General features: G+C 34.1%; 1 long non-coding RNA gene across 2 annotated transcripts; it reads right to left on the reverse strand.

Moving 5' to 3' along the window:
• Nucleotides 1-209: 209 nt before the first annotated feature.
• LOC130460667 (uncharacterized) lies at nt 210-1,878 on the reverse strand. 2 transcript variants are annotated; one of them, XR_008920623.1, is made up of 3 exons: nt 1,741-1,878; nt 974-1,615; nt 210-408 (listed from the first exon to the last, which is right to left on the reverse strand). It is a non-coding gene; the product is annotated as an uncharacterized lncRNA (long non-coding RNA). The 2 variants fall into 2 exon arrangements; XR_008920622.1 differs by lacking the exon at nt 1,741-1,878 and having other exon boundaries at nt 974-1,048; nt 1,269-1,307.
• Between the last annotated feature and the right edge of the window lie 4,526 nt (nt 1,879-6,404).

Raw genomic sequence — 6,404 nt, forward strand, 5'->3', positions numbered from 1 at the left:
ACTTGACATATTTGGTGCTGCCAAAATAGAAAATGAGCCCGCACTTGACATAGAAATTTGCAATTTGCATTCACACTTTTTCATATTTTATTGATATACTAGTAAATACAATAAAACTTATATACAATAAAGCTTATATTTTATTAAATGATAATCTATACATCAAATTTGGGTTGTATACACAAATGAAAATTTTATTGGCAAAGTACTCCAGCATATATTTCATATACTTCATATATAGAACAATATACATACAATCGTCATATATATGAACCAATCTAGTGTCTATTAAGCTATTTCTATACAAGTATCAATGTACTACTTCTGAAATAAAATAAAAATTGGAATTTTTACGTCATTAAGCATTCCAATCTTGAACAAAAATGTCTCCAATTGTATCTTGCACACCTGAAACAAAAAAGGCATAGGAGGAATTGATTAGTGGAATCTACACCAAATATTAGACAAAGTATAACATACTAACCAAGTCTGATCAATCACTAAGAATAACGAAGTAAAATAGTTTAACCGGAATATAATAAACCAAATCCACTAATTGCATCAACAAAAAAAAAAGGTAGAAAAAACAAACAAGGGGATTTAATCATGAAGCACCTTAACCAAAATATAATTCAATATCAATCATCAAATTTACAATTCAAAATTTAGCAAGAGATCAAATCAAGAATTATTGACCGAACTTCTCTAAAAAATTAAAACCATAAATTATACAAAAACACAATTTTGAATCAAAATTTGAGCAAACCCAGAAGTTGTTAAGGAATTTAAGCATCTGTTGTAACAAGCATTTTTTTTGTTGACATTCATCGTTAAAACTTACAGCAGCACGACAATAGATTTAGTAGAAATTAAAGATATTAAACTTCATACAGTAAGAAAAATTAAAACTGGAAGCATTAAATTATTAACTTTTAAAGGATGAAGAATTCACAGCGTCATTTAGTTCTCAGACCTGTTTACTTTCAAGATTCGTCATTCGCTGCTATAACCTTGTTTAGAAACCATGTAATATATGGTTGTTGCAGATCTGACAAGGATACTAAGAATTATGAATATAAGTAGCAAAAGAATGATAATGAAAGAAGAATTGACAAGCATAGATCTAAAAATCTAATAAAACCGTCACACTAATTATAATTACCCAAACCCTTAAATTGAATCTTAGAAAACTCGATTTCTCGAAGAAAAAAATTCTGCAAAATAATGAAATAGACCAAACACAATTCAAGATTAGGGAAGAAAGGTACCTGTAGTTTAGGAAGGAGGAAGGAGGAAGGAGGAAGGAGGAAGGAGAATCAGATGAAGATATCTGAACAACAACACAAAACCATTAATGCAGTAACCAGATTCAATAAAATCAACACTCACCCTAAGATTCCCATTATAAGCTTCCCCAAGTATCCCAATACAGTGAAAGCCCAAGTGGTCTCAGCCTGAATGAACCAAAAGGATACACTAGCAAGACGCATTAAGAAAGAAAGTAATACAATCATAAACAATATGAACATAAAACTCAAATTCACAGGCCCCACCTTGTCCCCTTGCCGATACATCTCTTCCAAATCTTCATAACTTATTCCAGTAATAAGTATTCCTACAAAGCACAAAAAGTACAAATAAATTTTATGTATACAATTAACAAAATCAGTATACTATCATAATTTCAATTAACAAAACCATATACTATCTTAATTTCAATTAACATAACCAGTATACTACCTTAATTACTATGACATTAGAATCATGAATGATGATATAAACCTCTTGATATGCCCATGGCCACAACTGGTGAGGTAAACCTCTTGAATTCTTGATATGCCCATGGGCCATGGCCAACCATTTCCTTAGTTCTAAGGTTCCTTGCAGTCCACAAAGAGGATGAAATATAACATTTTATTTATAATTTTAAAGCAGTAAATACTACGGAGTATAAGCCTTTAGCGAGACATAAGATGTTAAGATATTTCTTAATTTTAATCATGATTCAGAAACAACTACGGTCCCTCAATCCCCTCAAACAATTGCTAAATAATTAAATATAAAAACCAGTAGACATGACGTGGAATATACAATTTCGAAATAGCATGAAGTCGTGAAGAAAGGTTAATGAAGTTAACCCAAAGAATCAACTCCCGTACCTCTCAACTGCTTTCACATTTTTTGTTATTATATTTAAAAAAAACACTTCGCGCACTCAGTCATACTCGCATTCCATATTCAAGAGTCATATTCTCATATATCTCATATCAATTCAATAAATTATCTGAGAAATTTGGAATAGTCAGCACTCAGCAGTCTGGGGGGTTGGGACAAAGAATTGGTTTTTCTTTACATTAGGTATGAAATTATTGAAGAAATCAGTCAAGGAGTCATGTGAGCTCATTATTCTGCAAGTGACTGCAATCGGGGTTAGCTGAGTACGTTCTTGAAATAAGATTTAAAAAATCAATCAAGAGAACTCAGTGAAACCAACACTCACAAGGTCTAAGAATTGACAAAATCCCCATTGACGGTGGCAAAGGACCACTTATGTTGTTTTTAGAGACATACCTACACCAAACGAATACGAAAAGTTACATATAAACAAAGGTCTATAAACATGTTAAAAGGAAAGAAACAAAAAAAACTTATTACAAGTTTGTTATACCAGAGAGTTGTTAAAAGCTATCAGGTAGTCCCCCCGCCAAGTTATTCTTGTTTAACGACCCAAATAAGGTAGCAAACAATGATTTAGAAGAAATGTCACAACTAAAACTGCGAAACACAACTAACTACAGTGAAAAGAAAAGAAAAAAAATCAAGGCTTGCAGTAAACTTACTTGGTACAGACAAGTCATAAGTTCCTCCAGGCTCCAGTAAACTGATTATCAGAAAGGAACCTGAGATAGTAAATAAATGATGCCATAGTTTTAGCAAACAGTAACATTGCTCGTAATATTTTACTAAGATTAGCAACAACAAAAAAAACAACACATACAAGGTCCTCACTGTGGGAGATAAATTTGGCCAGACTGGTACCCCAATGTGATTGTCTCTGAGGTATCTGGTTCCAAAATCATCAACAAATTCCAAAATCAAATACAAACCATAAAAAAATTTCAAATCAAACAATCCGAACCCGGCATACATCACCAGTGAACACAATCGCAATTCAAATAATAAAAAAAAGTTTTTAAAAATCAAAACAAAACCCTAAAAAATCAAAAGATAAGAGAAATTAACAATAATTACACAATAACTAACAATTAATACTATAAACATTAAAATCTGAGGATATAAAAAAAATTAATACTACAAACATATTTATTCGGCAAAAAAATTAGTGAATTGTACAGTTTAATTATTACCCTAATCTATGTATCAAACAATTAGCATCAATGATTCAATCTAAAACTTTGAATGAAAGTCTCTTGCAAAAACGATAGAGTTAGGGTTTGTAAGTTCAATCGAAGGAGATCAAAGAATCAAATAAATTACTCATGATCAACAAAATAAAAGATAGAAAATTTTAAGATTAACCAAAAATCAAATAAATAGAAAGTTAGGGTTTGTAAATTTGGGGTTTTGATTTTATTCAAATTCAACTTAATTGATGAAGGGAAATAGGAAATTACCGATCGATAGGGTAGCGACAAACCCTCAACCACCACCCTCGGCCACCGTTGGCGGTTTCGATACAAGGTAGTGATGAGAGAAATATGGGGCAGGCGAGAAAGAGCATAGAATCAACAACTGGTACAACACGACAACGAAACAACTACGACAAAAGCAGTCGTGCAGCCGGCAAGTGAAATGGTGATGGCGGGTTACCGGCGGAGAAGGAACAAAGGGAAGAGAGAGTCGTTTGAGGTGGAGATTGAATGAGAATCGCATGAGGTAGAGAAAGAGAAGGAGAGAGAGAGAGAAAAAAAGGGGATGTCACCTTATTATGTTTTGTGCGACTCGTTTATGATATGAGCCCGCACTTGACTTCAAGTGTTTCCAATTTGCTTAAATGACCCGCACTTGTGAATTTTCTTTTTTAATTTTTTTTTTAGTGATCTCAAGTGCTGCTAATTTTCTTAATGAGCCGCACTTGAAGGGAAGCACATGTCGGTTTTTCTACTAGTGTGCCTCTCCTAATGCTGGAAATCAGGGGGTTTTATAGGAAAAATGGCTGCAAAACGCCAGCCATTGCCAGCGCAACACGCCGAAGCAACGCCCAGCGCTGGTGACGTTGCGTGAATGCCGCCAAAGCAAGGACGCGGGCTCCGTCCTTGATTCGTCTTGTAGTGGCGTACCTTCGTACGAATAGTACGATGTTTGACGTTTAGTGTTTACTTGGAGGTTAAGGCTTGATTTTGCGTCTAAAAACAAGCCGTTCTCGGGTTTTGAACTTCGGTTTTACGGGACGAGGCCCGGCTTGCTCGGTTTTGTGGGTCGGCGCCCGAATTTGACTTGCCTTATATGATTTTGAGTGGAAAAGGCTTAGTAAAACCAATGGGATGGTCTACTAGATGAGTTTGTACTTGTATTTTGAAATTGGTTTTTGAAAATTGTATTTTGTACCGAGTTCCGGAAGGGGAACGGCCTCGGGGTTTTGATTTTGGATCTTGTATTTTGGAGATGTTCTTAGCAATTGGGATTTCCGCACGGAGTTGCTCCAACCGCCTAGTAAGGATAATGGTATCGTCATCGTCCCAGAGGGGAGACACGATTTAGGTGTCTACAATAGTGTTTACTGATTTATATATAGGTATGATTTACATTATATTCCCTCTTAATTAATTATAGCATTATATATATAATTGGTCTTTATGTTGTGCCAACGATTACATCTGGACATAATATTATTAAGGTATTATTAATCCTAACATTATACTAACATGTACTCTCTAGTTTATACTTCACATTCCTTATGAGTTGAGGTTTCTTTTGCATAAGAGTTGGGGGTTCTACTGGAAGTGTTGGGTTTGCTCTAATTCCCTGCCTTATGTAGAAGATACTACTTGAGGAAGAATGTGGGGAATATATGGATTTGGCTTCATTATTTCCACTCTTCTTTTCTGTTTTTGTTTTTTTATCCATCTGGGTGGAGTAGGGGGGATGAAAGTTGAGTGGCATATACAAAATTTTACAGTAATGGTTGAGCGCTTCACATGAAAATTAAATAGATCCTGCCTACCACCTCATGTTATTCATGTCTGTGACAGGTAATTAACTAAGACATCAAGGATTGACCTTTAACCTTAACAGATGCTACTTTTTTCATGGACTTAGTTTTTTCTTCACTAATTGAAAGATATACAAGTATCAAATGAATACTGAGTTTAGGCTTGTAATTAAAATCCAACCTTTATTCTTCGTCTTATAAAGTTATGACTTTTGTCGGTGACAAATTTCTATCCTTTAAAAGAGAGATCATAATTAGGATTATTGTTGTCAACTTGTCAATTTTCCCAGTCAAGAAAATAACCTAAAACTAAGTTCGTTTTGTTCTGTTCTGCTGGAATTGGTAATTCTGATTGTGAGTCTGATCTGCTAGGAGTTGTTCAGTTCCGCAAAGGTGGCTAATAGTTTTTCAGTTCTGCAAGGGTGGATGTTTCAGTTCCACTTAACATATTTTTATCTGCTAGTAGTTGTTCAGATTCTGATCTGCAAGTAGCTATTCATTTACACGGTTGCTATACGCAACCTTCAATTACTTTGGCGCACCCCTGTAAAAAACCAGAAATACCCTTTTTAATTCTTTGGTATCTGTATGAAATAGTTAACTATATTTTGTTCAATCTGTATGAAATAGTTAACTCTATTTTGTTCAATCTGTACGAAATAGTTAGTTCCACTATGTTCAATCTATACGAAATAGCTAATTCTGTTTTGTTCAATCTGTACAAAATGGAAGTGTATATTTCATATAAGTTACATGAAGTGACTCGAAAAAAAAGAAAAAAATGAATATTACCTCAATTCCAAGGTCTTCCAATTCAAAAAAAATCGTCCATGTCAATCCAAATACGTATTCTAATTTTATCACATACACGTTACACTAAAAAAATTCAAGTTTACGTGAATAAAAATAATAGGAGAAAAGGTTGAGAGAAAACAATAAAAGTGGGGGTTAGGGTTTTTTTCAGAATGAAACAAATGAAAGAAAAAAGGGTTGCGTTAAGTAAAATCATGCTGCATTTAGCAACCCCCTTCATTTATGTAGGGGTCTGATCTGCTGGAGTTTTTATTTGGTTGTCAGTCTGTTACAATCCTGTGATGGAAGTTGTGTTGCTCGTTTTGGTTTCTTCATGTGCAACTGTGATGTGTGGTTTTAAGCTGTTGTTTGCAGGATTACATCAAGTTTTTTTTCTCCCTGAAATTGTTTAATTTGTTTTGTTTAGGTAGTGGGGGGG

Source organism: Spinacia oleracea, chromosome 5 (genome assembly GCF_020520425.1).
Source record: "Spinacia oleracea cultivar Varoflay chromosome 5, BTI_SOV_V1, whole genome shotgun sequence".
NCBI lineage: Eukaryota > Viridiplantae > Streptophyta > Magnoliopsida > Caryophyllales > Amaranthaceae > Spinacia > Spinacia oleracea.